Consider the following 16,296-nt stretch of genomic DNA (forward strand, 5'->3'; position numbering starts at 1 on the left):
AAGTTGAAGTAATGCATATAAAAGGGTAGACAAATAGGATCGGGTCCCAACTCCAGACCACCCAGGCCCGTGGTAAGCTACATATATACCAGTCAGCTCAACAAAGGGGATGCCACACCCTTAAATTGCACAGAATGCAAACAAGACAAAAAACCAAGCAATGTGAACTGAGGTCTAAGATGGTAGACATGCAAGAAATAGGAGCATGTTCACACTAGCAAAAAGAAACAAAACCTACAAAAGACAAAAGACAAAAATATATCTCATACCCTACCATCATTATATATAAATGTAAAGCAAAGTTGCATAATAAATATAGGGTACTTAGTGAACTATTTTTGATCAAGAAAAGTATACAAGCCGTCCCACCAGCGGCAAGGTGACCCTAAATTGGGACGGTACCTATACTGCCTATATTAAAAACCTTACTGTATATCAAAGTTGAAGTAATGCATATAAAAGGGTAGACAAATAGGACCGGGTCCCAACTCCAGACCACCCAGGCCCGTGGTAAGCTACATATATACCAGTCAGCTCAACAAAGGGGATGCCACACCCTTAAATTGCACAGAATGCAAACAAGACAAAAAACCAAGCAATGTGAACTGAGGTCTAAGATGGTAGACATGCAAGAAATAGGAGCATGTTCACACTAGCAAAAAGAAACAAAACCTACAAAAGACAAAAGACAAAAATATATCTCATACCCTACCATCATTATATATAAATGTAAAGCAAAGTTGCATAATAAATATAGGGTACTTAGTGAACTATTTTTGATCAAGAAAAGTATACAAGCCGTCCCACCAGCGGCAAGGTGACCCTAAATTGGGACGGTACCTATACTGCCTATATTAAAAACCTTACTGTATATCAAAGTTGAAGTAATGCATATAAAAGGGTAGACAAATAGGACCGGGTCCCAACTCCAGACCACCCAGGCCCGAGGTAAGCTACATATATACCAGTCAGCTCAACAAAGGGGATGCCACACCCTTAAATTGCACAGAATGCAAACAAGACAAAAAACCAAGCAATGTGAACTGAGGTCTAAGATGGTAGACATGCAAGAAATAGGAGCATGTTCACACTAGCAAAAAGAAACAAAACCTACAAAAGACAAAAGACAAAAATATATCTCATACCCTACCATCATTATATATAAATGTAAAGCAAAGTTGCATAATAAATATAGGGTACTTAGTGAACTATTTTTGATCAAGAAAAGTATACAAGCCGTCCCACCAGCGGCAAGGTGACCCTAAATTGGGACGGTACCTATACTGCCTATATTAAAAACCTTACTGTATATCAAAGTTGAAGTAATGCATATAAAAGGGTAGACAAATAGGATCGGGTCCCAACTCCAGACCACCCAGGCCCGTGGTAAGCTACATATATACCAGTCAGCTCAACAAAGGGGATGCCACACCCTTAAATTGCACAGAATGCAAACAAGACAAAAAACCAAGCAATGTGAACTGAGGTCTAAGATGGTAGACATGCAAGACCCTAAAGGTGACCCTAAATTGGGACGGTACCTATGCTGCCTATATTAAAAACCTTACTGTATATCAAAGACTCCAGACCACCCAGGCCCGTGGTAAGCAACTTTGCTTTACATTTATATATAATGATGGTAGGGTATGAGATATATTTTTGTCTTTTGTCTTTTGTAGGTTTTGTTTCTTTTTGCTAGTGTGAACATGCTCCTATTTCTTGCATGTCTACCATCTTAGACCTCAGTTCACATTGCTTGGTTTTTTGTCTTGTTTGCATTCTGTGCAATTTAAGGGTGTGGCATCCCCTTTGTTGAGCTGACTGGTATATATGTAGCTTACCACGGGCCTGGGTGGTCTGGAGTTGGGACCCGGTCCTATTTGTCTACCCTTTTATATGCATTACTTCAACTTTGATATACAGTAAGGTTTTTAATATAGGCAGTATAGGTACCGTCCCAATTTAGGGTCACCTTGCCGCTGGTGGGACGGCTTGTATACTTTTCTTGATCAAAAATAGTTCACTAAGTACCCTATATTTATTATGCAACTTTGCTTTACATTTATATATAATGATGGTAGGGTATGAGATATATTTTTGTCTTTTGTCTTTTGTAGGTTTTGTTTCTTTTTGCTAGTGTGAACATGCTCCTATTTCTTGCATGTCTACCATCTTAGACTTCAGTTCACATTGCTTGGTTTTTTGTCTTGTTTGCATTCTGTGCAATTTAAGGGTGTGGCATCCCCTTTGTTGAGCTGACTGGTATATATGCAGCTTACCACGGGCCTGGGTGGTCTGGAGTTGGGACCCGGTCCTATTTGTCTACCCTTTTATATGCATTACTTCAACTTTGATATACAGTAAGGTTTTTAATATAGGCAGTATAGGTACCATCCCAATTTAGGGTCACCTTGCCGCTGGTGGGACGGCTTGTATACTTTTCTTGATCAAAAATAGTTCACTAAGTACCCTATATTTATTATGCAACTTTGCTTTACATTTATATATAATGATGGTAGGGTATGAGATATATTTTTGTCTTTTGTCTTTTGTAGGTTTTGTTTCTTTTTGCTAGTGTGAACATGCTCCTATTTCTTGCATGTCTACCATCTTAGACCTCAGTTCACATTGCTTGGTTTTTTGTCTTGTTTGCATTCTGTGCAATTTAAGGGTGTGGCATCCCCTTTGTTGAGCTGACTGGTATATATGTAGCTTACCACGGGCCTGGGTGGTCTGGAGTTGGGACCCGGTCCTATTTGTCTACCCTTTTATATGCATTACTTCAACCTTGATATACAGTAAGGTTTTTAATATAGGCAGTATAGGTACCGTCCCAATTTAGGGTCACCTTGCCGCTGGTGGGACGGCTTGTATACTTTTCTTGATCAAAAATAGTTCACTAAGTACCCTATATTTATTATGCAACTTTGCTTTACATTTATATATAATGATGGTAGGGTATGAGATATATTTTTGTCTTTTGTCTTTTTTAGGTTTTGTTTCTTTTTGCTAGTGTGAACATGCTCCTATTTCTTGCATGTCTACCATCTTAGACCTCAGTTCACATTGCTTGGTTTTTTGTCTTGTTTGCATTCTGTGCAATTTAAGGGTGTGGCATCCCCTTTGTTGAGCTGACTGGTATATATGTAGCTTACCACGGGCCTGGGTGGTCTGGAGTTGGGACCCGGTCCTATTTGTCTACCCTTTTATATGCATTACTTCAACTTTGATATACAGTAAGGTTTTTAATATAGGCAGTATAGGTACCGTCCCAATTTAGGGTCACCTTGCCGCTGGTGGGACGGCTTGTATACTTTTCTTGATCAAAAATAGTTCACTAAGTACCCTATATTTATTATGCAACTTTGCTTTACATTTATATATAATGATGGTAGGGTATGAGATATATTTTTGTCTTTTGTCTTTTGTAGGTTTTGTTTCTTTTTGCTAGTGTGAACATGCTCCTATTTCTTGCATGTCTACCATCTTAGACTTCAGTTCACATTGCTTGGTTTTTTGTCTTGTTTGCATTCTGTGCAATTTAAGGGTGTGGCATCCCCTTTGTTGAGCTGACTGGTATATATGCAGCTTACCACGGGCCTGGGTGGTCTGGAGTTGGGACCCGGTCCTATTTGTCTACCCTTTAATATGCATTACTTCAACTTTGATATACAGTAAGGTTTTTAATATAGGCAGTATAGGTACCATCCCAATTTAGGGTCACCTTGCCGCTGGTGGGACGGCTTGTATACTTTTCTTGATCAAAAATAGTTCACTAAGTACCCTATATTTATTATGCAACTTTGCTTTACATTTATATATAATGATGGTAGGGTATGAGATATATTTTTGTCTTTTGTCTTTTGTAGGTTTTGTTTCTTTTTGCTAGTGTGAACATGCTCCTATTTCTTGCATGTCTACCATCTTAGACCTCAGTTCACATTGCTTGGTTTTTTGTCTTGTTTGCATTCTGTGCAATTTAAGGGTGTGGCATCCCCTTTGTTGAGCTGACTGGTATATATGTAGCTTACCACGGGCCTGGGTGGTCTGGAGTTGGGACCCGGTCCTATTTGTCTACCCTTTTATATGCATTACTTCAACCTTGATATACAGTAAGGTTTTTAATATAGGCAGTATAGGTACCGTCCCAATTTAGGGTCACCTTGCCGCTGGTGGGACGGCTTGTATACTTTTCTTGATCAAAAATAGTTCACTAAGTACCCTATATTTATTATGCAACTTTGCTTTACATTTATATATAATGATGGTAGGGTATGAGATATATTTTTGTCTTTTGTCTTTTGTAGGTTTTGTTTCTTTTTGCTAGTGTGAACATGCTCCTATTTCTTGCATGTCTACCATCTTAGACCTCAGTTCACATTGCTTGGTTTTTTGTCTTGTTTGCATTCTGTGCAATTTAAGGGTGTGGCATCCCCTTTGTTGAGCTGACTGGTATATATGTAGCTTACCACGGGCCTGGGTGGTCTGGAGTTGGGACCCGGTCCTATTTGTCTACCCTTTTATATGCATTACTTCAACTTTGATATACAGTAAGGTTTTTAATATAGGCAGTATAGGTACCGTCCCAATTTAGGGTCACCTTGCCGCTGGTGGGACGGCTTGTATACTTTTCTTGATCAAAAATAGTTCACTAAGTACCCTATATTTATTATGCAACTTTGCTTTACATTTATATATAATGATGGTAGGGTATGAGATATATTTTTGTCTTTTGTCTTTTGTAGGTTTTGTTTCTTTTTGCTAGTGTGAACATGCTCCTATTTCTTGCATGTCTACCATCTTAGACCTCAGTTCACATTGCTTGGTTTTTTGTCTTGTTTGCATTCTGTGCAATTTAAGGGTGTGGCATCCCCTTTGTTGAGCTGACTGGTATATATGTAGCTTACCACGGGCCTGGGTGGTCTGGAGTTGGGACCCGGTCCTATTTGTCTACCCTTTTATATGCATTACTTCAACTTTGATATACAGTAAGGTTTTTAATATAGGCAGTATAGGTACCGTCCCAATTTAGGGTCACCTTGCCGCTGGTGGGACGGCTTGTATACTTTTCTTGATCAAAAATAGTTCACTAAGTACCCTATATTTATTATGCAACTTAGCTTTACATTTATATATAATGATGGTAGGGTATGAGATATATTTTTGTCTTTTGTCTTTTGTAGGTTTTGTTTCTTTTTGCTAGTGTGAACATGCTCCTATTTCTTGCATGTCTACCATCTTAGACCTCAGTTCACATTGCTTGTTTTTTTGTCTTGTTTGCATTCTGTGCAATTTAAGGGTGTGGCATCCCCTTTGTTGAGCTGACTGGTATATATGTAGCTTACCACGGGCCTGGGTGGTCTGGAGTTGGGACCCGGTCCTATTTGTCTACCCTTTTATATGCATTACTTCAACTTTGATATACAGTAAGGTTTTTAATATAGGCAGTATAGGTACCGTCCCAATTTAGGGTCACCTTGCCGCTGGTGGGACGGCTTGTATACTTTTCTTGATCAAAAATAGTTCACTAAGTACCCTATATTTATTATGCAACTTTGCTTTACATTTATATATAATGATGGTAGGGTATGAGATATATTTTTGTCTTTTGTCTTTTGTAGGTTTTGTTTCTTTTTGCTAGTGTGAACATGCTCCTATTTCTTGCATGTCTACCATCTTAGACCTCAGTTCACATTGCTTGGTTTTTTGTCTTGTTTGCATTCTGTGCAATTTAAGGGTGTGGCATCCCCTTTGTTGAGCTGACTGGTATATATGTAGCTTACCACGGGCCTGGGTGGTCTGGAGTTGGGACCCGGTCCTATTTGTCTACCCTTTTATATGCATTACTTCAACTTTGATATACAGTAAGGTTTTTAATATAGGCAGTATAGGTACCGTCCCAATTTAGGGTCATCTTGCCGCTGGTGGGACGGCTTGTATACTTTTCTTGATCAAAAATAGTTCACTAAGTACCCTATATTTATTATGCAACTTAGCTTTACATTTATATATAATGATGGTAGGGTATGAGATATATTTTTGTCTTTTGTCTTTTGTAGGTTTTGTTTCTTTTTGCTAGTGTGAACATGCTCCTATTTCTTGCATGTCTACCATCTTAGACCTCAGTTCACATTGCTTGGTTTTTTGTCTTGTTTGCATTCTGTGCAATTTAAGGGTGTGGCATCCCCTTTGTTGAGCTGACTGGTATATATGTAGCTTACCACGGGCCTGGGTGGTCTGGAGTTGGGACCCGGTCCTATTTGTCTACCCTTTTATATGCATTACTTCAACTTTGATATACAGTAAGGTTTTTAATATAGGCAGTATAGGTACCGTCCCAATTTAGGGTCACCTTGCCGCTGGTGGGACGGCTTGTATACTTTTCTTGATCAAAAATAGTTCACTAAGTACCCTATATTTATTATGCAACTTTGCTTTACATTTATATATAATGATGGTAGGGTATGAGATATATTTTTGTCTTTTGTCTTTTGTAGGTTTTGTTTCTTTTTGCTAGTGTGAACATGCTCCTATTTCTTGCATGTCTACCATCTTAGACCTCAGTTCACATTGCTTGGTTTTTTGTCTTGTTTGCATTCTGTGCAATTTAAGGGTGTGGCATCCCCTTTGTTGAGCTGACTGGTATATATGTAGCTTACCACGGGCCTGGGTGGTCTGGAGTTGGGACCCGGTCCTATTTGTCTACCCTTTTATATGCATTACTTCAACTTTGATATACAGTAAGGTTTTTAATATAGGCAGTATAGGTACCGTCCCAATTTAGGGTCACCTTGCCGCTGGTGGGACGGCTTGTATACTTTTCTTGATCAAAAATAGTTCACTAAGTACCCTATATTTATTATGCAACTTTGCTTTACATTTATCTATAGTGATGGTAGGGTATGAGATATATTTTTGTCTTTTGTCTTTTGTAGGTTTTGTTTCTTTTTGCTAGTGTGAACATGCTCCTATTTCTTGCATGTCTACCATCTTAGACCTCAGTTCACATTGCTTGGTTTTTTGTCTTGTTTGCATTCTGTGCAATTTAAGGGTGTGGCATCCCCTTTGTTGAGCTGACTGGTATATATGTAGCTTACCACGGGCCTGGGTGGTCTGGAGTTGTGACCCGGTCCTATTTGTCTACCCTTTTATATGCATTACTTCAACTTTGATATACAGTAAGGTTTTTAATATAGGCAGTATAGGTACCGTCCCAATTTAGGGTCACCTTGCCGCTGGTGGGACGGCTTGTATACTTTTCTTGATCAAAAATAGTTCACTAAGTACCCTATATTTATTATGCAACTTTGCTTTACATTTATATATAATGATGGTAGGGTATGAGATATATTTTTGTCTTTTGTCTTTTGTAGGTTTTGTTTCTTTTTGCTAGTGTGAACATGCTCCTATTTCTTGCATGTCTACCATCTTAGACCTCAGTTCACATTGCTTGGTTTTTTGTCTTGTTTGCATTCTGTGCAATTTAAGGGTGTGGCATCCCCTTTGTTGAGCTGACTGGTATATATGTAGCTTACCACGGGCCTGGGTGGTCTGGAGTTGGGACCCGGTCCTATTTGTCTACCCTTTTATATGCATTACTTCAACTTTGATATACAGTAAGGTTTTTAATATAGGCAGTATAGGTACCGTCCCAATTTAGGGTCACCTTGCCGCTGGTGGGACGGCTTGTATACTTTTCTTGATCAAAAATAGTTCACTAAGTACCCTATATTTATTATGCAACTTTGCTTTACATTTATATATAATGATGGTAGGGTATGAGATATATTTTTGTCTTTTGTCTTTTGTAGGTTTTGTTTCTTTTTGCTAGTGTGAACATGCTCCTATTTCTTGCATGTCTACCATCTTAGACCTCAGTTCACATTGCTTGGTTTTTTGTCTTGTTTGCATTCTGTGCAATTTAAGGGTGTGGCATCCCCTTTGTTGAGCTGACTGGTATATATGTAGCTTACCACGGGCCTGGGTGGTCTGGAGTTGGGACCCGGTCCTATTTGTCTACCCTTTTATATGCATTACTTCAACTTTGATATACAGTAAGGTTTTTAATATAGGCAGTATAGGTACCGTCCCAATTTAGGGTCACCTTGCCGCTGGTGGGACGGCTTGTATACTTTTCTTGATCAAAAATAGTTCACTAAGTACCCTATATTTATTATGCAACTTAGCTTTACATTTATATATAATGATGGTAGGGTATGAGATATATTTTTGTCTTTTGTCTTTTGTAGGTTTTGTTTCTTTTTGCTAGTGTGAACATGCTCCTATTTCTTGCATGTCTACCATCTTAGACCTCAGTTCACATTGCTTGGTTTTTTGTCTTGTTTGCATTCTGTGCAATTTAAGGGTGTGGCATCCCCTTTGTTGAGCTGACTGGTATATATGTAGCTTACCACGGGCCTGGGTGGTCTGGAGTTGGGACCCGGTCCTATTTGTCTACCCTTTTATATGCATTACTTCAACTTTGATATACAGTAAGGTTTTTAATATAGGCAGTATAGGTACCGTCCCAATTTAGGGTCACCTTGCCGCTGGTGGGATGGCTTGTATACTTTTCTTGATCAAAAATAGTTCACTAAGTACCCTATATTTATTATGCAACTTTGCTTTACATTTATATATAATGATGGTAGGGTATGAGATATATTTTTGTCTTTTGTCTTTTGTAGGTTTTGTTTCTTTTTGCTAGTGTGAACATGCTCCTATTTCTTGCATGTCTACCATCTTAGACCTCAGTTCACATTGCTTGGTTTTTTGTCTTGTTTGCATTCTGTGCAATTTAAGGGTGTGGCATCCCCTTTGTTGAGCTGACTGGTATATATGTAGCTTACCACGGGCCTGGGTGGTCTGGAGTTGGGACCCGGTCCTATTTGTCTACCCTTTTATATGCATTACTTCAACTTTGATATACAGTAAGGTTTTTAATATAGGCAGTATAGGTACCGTCCCAATTTAGGGTCACCTTGCCGCTGGTGGGACGGCTTGTATACTTTTCTTGATCAAAAATAGTTCACTAAGTACCCTATATTTATTATGCAACTTTGCTTTACATTTATATATAATGATGGTAGGGTATGAGATATATTTTTGTCTTTTGTCTTTTGTAGGTTTTGTTTCTTTTTGCTAGTGTGAACATGCTCCTATTTCTTGCATGTCTACCATCTTAGACCTCAGTTCACATTGCTTGGTTTTTTGTCTTGTTTGCATTCTGTGCAATTTAAGGGTGTGGCATCCCCTTTGTTGAGCTGACTGGTATATATGTAGCTTACCACGGGCCTGGGTGGTCTGGAGTTGGGACCCGGTCCTATTTGTCTACCCTTTTATATGCATTACTTCAACTTTGATATACAGTAAGGTTTTTAATATAGGCAGTATAGGTACCGTCCCAATTTAGGGTCACCTTGCCGCTGGTGGGACGGCTTGTATACTTTTCTTGATCAAAAATAGTTCACTAAGTACCCTATATTTATTATGCAACTTAGCTTTACATTTATATATAATGATGGTAGGGTATGAGATATATTTTTGTCTTTTGTCTTTTGTAGGTTTTGTTTCTTTTTGCTAGTGTGAACATGCTCCTATTTCTTGCATGTCTACCATCTTAGACCTCAGTTCACATTGCTTGGTTTTTTGTCTTGTTTGCATTCTGTGCAATTTAAGGGTGTGGCATCCCCTTTGTTGAGCTGACTGGTATATATGTAGCTTACCACGGGCCTGGGTGGTCTGGAGTTGGGACCCGGTCCTATTTGTCTACCCTTTTATATGCATTACTTCAACTTTGATATACAGTAAGGTTTTTAATATAGGCAGTATAGGTACCGTCCCAATTTAGGGTCACCTTGCCGCTGGTGGGACGGCTTGTATACTTTTCTTGATCAAAAATAGTTCACTAAGTACCCTATATTTATTATGCAACTTTGCTTTACATTTATATATAATGATGGTAGGGTATGAGATATATTTTTGTCTTTTGTCTTTTGTAGGTTTTGTTTCTTTTTGCTAGTGTGAACATGCTCCTATTTCTTGCATGTCTACCATCTTAGACCTCAGTTCACATTGCTTGGTTTTTTGTCTTGTTTGCATTCTGTGCAATTTAAGGGTGTGGCATCCCCTTTGTTGAGCTGACTGGTATATATGTAGCTTACCACGGGCCTGGGTGGTCTGGAGTTGGGACCCGGTCCTATTTGTCTACCCTTTTATATGCATTACTTCAACTTTAATATACAGTAAGGTTTTTAATATAGGCAGTATAGGTACCGTCCCAATTTAGGGTCACCTTGCCGCTGGTGGGACGGCTTGTATACTTTTCTTGATCAAAAATAGTTCACTAAGTACCCTATATTTATTATGCAACTTTGCTTTACATTTATATATAATGATGGTAGGGTATGAGATATATTTTTGTCTTTTGTCTTTTGTAGGTTTTGTTTCTTTTTGCTAGTGTGAACATGCTCCTATTTCTTGCATGTCTACCATCTTAGACCTCAGTTCACATTGCTTAGTTTTTTGTCTTGTTTGCATTCTGTGCAATTTAAGGGTGTGGCATCCCCTTTGTTGAGCTGACTGGTATATATGTAGCTTACCACGGGCCTGGGTGGTCTGGAGTTGGGACCCGGTCCTATTTGTCTACCCTTTTATATGCATTACTTCAACTTTGATATACAGTAAGGTTTTTAATATAGGCAGTATAGGTACCGTCCCAATTTAGGGTCACCTTGCCGCTGGTGGGACGGCTTGTATACTTTTCTTGATCAAAAATAGTTCACTAAGTACCCTATATTTATTATGCAACTTTGCTTTACATTTATATATAATGATGGTAGGGTATGAGATATATTTTTGTCTTTTGTCTTTTGTAGGTTTTGTTTCTTTTTGCTAGTGTGAACATGCTCCTATTTCTTGCATGTCTACCATCTTAGACCTCAGTTCACATTGCTTGGTTTTTTGTCTTGTTTGCATTCTGTGCAATTTAAGGGTGTGGCATCCCCTTTGTTGAGCTGACTGGTATATATGTAGCTTACCACGGGCCTGGGTGGTCTGGAGTTGGGACCCGGTCCTATTTGTCTACCCTTTTATATGCATTACTTCAACTTTGATATACAGTAAGGTTTTTAATATAGGCAGTAAAAGTACCGTCCCAATTTAGGGTCACCTTGCCGCTGGTGGGACGGCTTGTATACTTTTCTTGATCAAAAATAGTTCACTAAGTACCCTATATTTATTATGCAACTTTGCTTTACATTTATATATAATGATGGTAGGGTATGAGATATATTTTTGTCTTTTGTCTTTTGTAGGTTTTGTTTCTTTTTGCTAGTGTGAACATGCTCCTATTTCTTGCATGTCTACCATCTTAGACCTCAGTTCACATTGCTTGGTTTTTTGTCTTGTTTGCATTCTGTGCAATTTAAGGGTGTGGCATCCCCTTTGTTGAGCTGACTGGTATATATGTAGCTTACCACGGGCCTGGGTGGTCTGGAGTTGGGACCCGGTCCTATTTGTCTACCCTTTTATATGCATTACTTCAACTTTGATATACAGTAAGGTTTTTAATATAGGCAGTATAGGTACCGTCCCAATTTAGGGTCACCTTGCCGCTGGTGGGACGGCTTGTATACTTTTCTTGATCAAAAATAGTTCACTAAGTACCCTATATTTATATCATGCAACTTTGCTTTACATTTATATATAATGATGGTAGGGTATGAGATATATTTTTGTCTTTTGTCTTTTGTAGGTTTTGTTTCTTTTGGCTAGTGTGAACATGCTCCTATTTCTTGCATGTCTACCATCTTAGACCTCAGTTCACATTGCTTGGTTTTTTGTCTTGTTTGCATTCTGTGCAATTTAAGGGTGTGGCATCCCCTTTGTTGAGCTGACTGGTATATATGTAGCTTACCACTGGCCTGGGTGGTCTGGAGTTGGGACCCGGTCCTATTTGTCTACCCTTTTATATGCATTACTTCAACTTTGATATACAGTAAGGTTTTTAATATAGGCAGTATAGGTACCGTCCCAATTTAGGGTCACCTTGCCGCTGGTGGGACGGCTTGTATACTTTTCTTGATCAAAAATAGTTCACTAAGTACCCTATATTTATTATGCAACTTTGCTTTACATTTATATATAATGATGGTAGGGTATGAGATATATTTTTGTCTTTTGTCTTTTGTAGGTTTTGTTTCTTTTTGCTAGTGTGAACATGCTCCTATTTCTTGCATGTCTACCATCTTAGACCTCAGTTCACATTGTTGGTTTTTTGTCTTGTTTGCATTCTGTGCAATTTAAGGGTGTGGCATCCCCTTTGTTGAGCTGACTGGTATATATGTAGCTTACCACGGGCCTGGGTGGTCTGGAGTTGGGACCCGGTCCTATTTGTCTACCCTTTTATATGCATTACTTCAACTTTGAAATACAGTAAGGTTTTTAATATAGGCAGTATAGGTACCGTCCCAATTTAGGGTCACCTTGCCGCTGGTGGGACGGCTTGTATACTTTTCTTGATCAAAAATAGTTCACTAAGTACCCTATATTTATTATGCAACTTTGCTTTACATTTATATATAATGATGGTAGGGTATGAGATATATTTTTGTCTTTTGTCTTTTGTAGGTTTTGTTTCTTTTTGCTAGTGTGAACATGCTCCTATTTCTTGCATGTCTACCATCTTAGACCTCAGTTCACATTGCTTGGTTTTTTGTCTTGTTTGCATTCTGTGCAATTTAAGGGTGTGGCATCCCCTTTGTTGAGCTGACTGGTATATATGTAGCTTACCACGGGCCTGGGTGGTCTGGAGTTGGGACCCGGTCCTATTTGTCTACCCTTTTATATGCATTACTTCAACTTTGATATACAGTAAGGTTTTTAATATAGGCAGTATAGGTACCGTCCCAATTTAGGGTCACCTTGCCGCTGGTGGGACGGCTTGTATACTTTTCTTGATCAAAAATAGTTCACTAAGTACCCTATATTTATTATGCAACTTTGCTTTACATTTATATATAATGATGGTAGGGTATGAGATATATTTTTGTCTTTTGTCTTTTGTAGGTTTTGTTTCTTTTTGCTAGTGTGAACATGCTCCTATTTCTTGCATGTCTACCATCTTAGACCTCAGTTCACATTGCTTGGTTTTTTGTCTTGTTTGCATTCTGTGCAATTTAAGGGTGTGGCATCCCCTTTGTTGAGCTGACTGGCATATATGTAGCTTACCACTGGCCTGGGTGGTCTGGAGTTGGGACCCGGTCCTATTTGTCTACCCTTTTATATGCATTACTTCAACTTTGATATACAGTAAGGTTTTTAATATAGGCAGTATAGGTACCGTCCCAATTTAGGGTCACCTTGCCGCTGGTGGGACGGCTTGTATACTTTTCTTGATCAAAAATAGTTCACTAAGTACCCTATATTTATTATGCAACTTTGCTTTACATTTATATATAATGATGGTAGGGTATGAGATATATTTTTGTCTTTTGTCTTTTGTAGGTTTTGTTTCTTTTTGCTAGTGTGAACATGCTCCTATTTCTTGCATGTCTACCATCTTAGACCTCAGTTCACATTGCTTGGTTTTTTGTCTTGTTTGCATTCTGTGCAATTTAAGGGTGTGGCATCCCCTTTGTTGAGCTGACTGGTATATATGTAGCTTACCACGGGCCTGGGTGGTCTGGAGTTGGGACCCGGTCCTATTTGTCTACCCTTTTATATGCATTACTTCAACTTTGATATACAGTAAGGTTTTTAATATAGGCAGTATAGGTACCGTCCCAATTTAGGGTCACCTTGCCGCTGGTGGGACGGCTTGTATACTTTTCTTGATCAAAAATAGTTCACTAAGTACCCTATATTTATTATGCAACTTTGCTTTACATTTATATATAATGATGGTAGGGTATGAGATATATTTTTGTCTTTTGTCTTTTGTAGGTTTTGTTTCTTTTTGCTAGTGTGAACATGCTCCTATTTCTTGCATGTCTACCATCTTAGACCTCAGTTCACATTGCTTGGTTTTTTGTCTTGTTTGCATTCTGTGCAATTTAAGGGTGTGGCATCCCCTTTGTTGAGCTGACTGGTATATATGTAGCTTACCACGGGCCTGGGTGGTCTGGAGTTGGGACCCGGTCCTATTTGTCTACCCTTTTATATGCATTACTTCAACTTTGATATACAGTAAGGTTTTTAATATAGGCAGTATAGGTACCGTCCCAATTTAGGGTCACCTTGCCGCTGGTGGGACGGCTTGTATACTTTTCTTGATCAAAAATAGTTCACTAAGTACCCTATATTTATTATGCAACTTTGCTTTACATTTATATATAATGATGGTAGGGTATGAGATATATTTTTGTCTTTTGTCTTTTGTAGGTTTTGTTTCTTTTTGCTAGTGTGAACATGCTCCTATTTCTTGCATGTCTACCATCTTAGACCTCAGTTCACATTGCTTGGTTTTTTGTCTTGTTTGCATTCTGTGCAATTTAAGGGTGTGGCATCCCCTTTGTTGAGCTGACTGGTATATATGTAGCTTACCACGGGCCTGGGTGGTCTGGAGTTGGGACCCGGTCCTATTTGTCTACCCTTTTATATGCATTACTTCAACTTTGATATACAGTAAGGTTTTTAATATAGGCAGTATAGGTACCGTCCCAATTTAGGGTCACCTTGCCGCTGGTGGGACGGCTTGTATACTTTTCTTGATCAAAAATAGTTCACTAAGTACCCTATATTTATTATGCAACTTTGCTTTACATTTATATATAATGATGGTAGGGTATGAGATATATTTTTGTCTTTTGTCTTTTGTAGGTTTTGTTTCTTTTTGCTAGTGTGAACATGCTCCTATTTCTTGCATGTCTACCATCTTAGACCTCAGTTCACATTGCTTGGTTTTTTGTCTTGTTTGCATTCTGTGCAATTTAAGGGTGTGGCATCCCCTTTGTTGAGCTGACTGGTATATATGTAGCTTACCACGGGCCTGGGTGGTCTGGAGTTGGGACCCGGTCCTATTTGTCTACCCTTTTATATGCATTACTTCAACTTTGATATACAGTAAGGTTTTTAATATAGGCAGTAAAAGTACCGTCCCAATTTAGGGTCACCTTGCCGCTGGTGGGACGGCTTGTATACTTTTCTTGATCAAAAATAGTTCACTAAGTACCCTATATTTATTATGCAACTTTGCTTTACATTTATATATAATGATGGTAGGGTATGAGATATATTTTTGTCTTTTGTCTTTTGTAGGTTTTGTTTCTTTTTGCTAGTGTGAACATGCTCCTATTTCTTGCATGTCTACCATCTTAGACCTCAGTTCACATTGCTTGGTTTTTTGTCTTGTTTGCATTCTGTGCAATTTAAGGGTGTGGCATCCCCTTTGTTGAGCTGACTGGTATATATGTAGCTTACCACGGGCCTGGGTGGTCTGGAGTTGGGACCCGGTCCTATTTGTCTACCCTTTTATATGCATTACTTCAACTTTGATATACAGTAAGGTTTTTAATATAGGCAGTATAGGTACCGTCCCAATTTAGGGTCACCTTGCCGCTGGTGGGACGGCTTGTATACTTTTCTTGATCAAAAATAGTTCACTAAGTACCCTATATTTATATCATGCAACTTTGCTTTACATTTATATATAATGATGGTAGGGTATGAGATATATTTTTGTCTTTTGTCTTTTGTAGGTTTTGTTTCTTTTGGCTAGTGTGAACATGCTCCTATTTCTTGCATGTCTACCATCTTAGACCTCAGTTCACATTGCTTGGTTTTTTGTCTTGTTTGCATTCTGTGCAATTTAAGGGTGTGGCATCCCCTTTGTTGAGCTGACTGGTATATATGTAGCTTACCACTGGCCTGGGTGGTCTGGAGTTGGGACCCGGTCCTATTTGTCTACCCTTTTATATGCATTACTTCAACTTTGATATACAGTAAGGTTTTTAATATAGGCAGTATAGGTACCGTCCCAATTTAGGGTCACCTTGCCGCTGGTGGGACGGCTTGTATACTTTTCTTGATCAAAAATAGTTCACTAAGTACCCTATATTTATTATGCAACTTTGCTTTACATTTATATATAATGATGGTAGGGTATGAGATATATTTTTGTCTTTTGTCTTTTGTAGGTTTTGTTTCTTTTTGCTAGTGTGAACATGCTCCTATTTCTTGCATGTCTACCATCTTAGACCTCAGTTCACATTGTTGGTTTTTTGTCTTGTTTGCATTCTGTGCAATTTAAGGGTGTGGCATCCCCTTTGTTGAGCTGACTGGTATATATGTAGCTTA

The sequence above is a fragment of the Phyllobates terribilis genome, unplaced genomic scaffold (assembly GCF_046119375.1).
Source record: "Phyllobates terribilis strain yellow unplaced genomic scaffold, ASM4611937v1 Scaffold_3__8_contigs__length_932513732, whole genome shotgun sequence".
Classification (NCBI taxonomy): Eukaryota; Metazoa; Chordata; class Amphibia; order Anura; family Dendrobatidae; genus Phyllobates; species Phyllobates terribilis.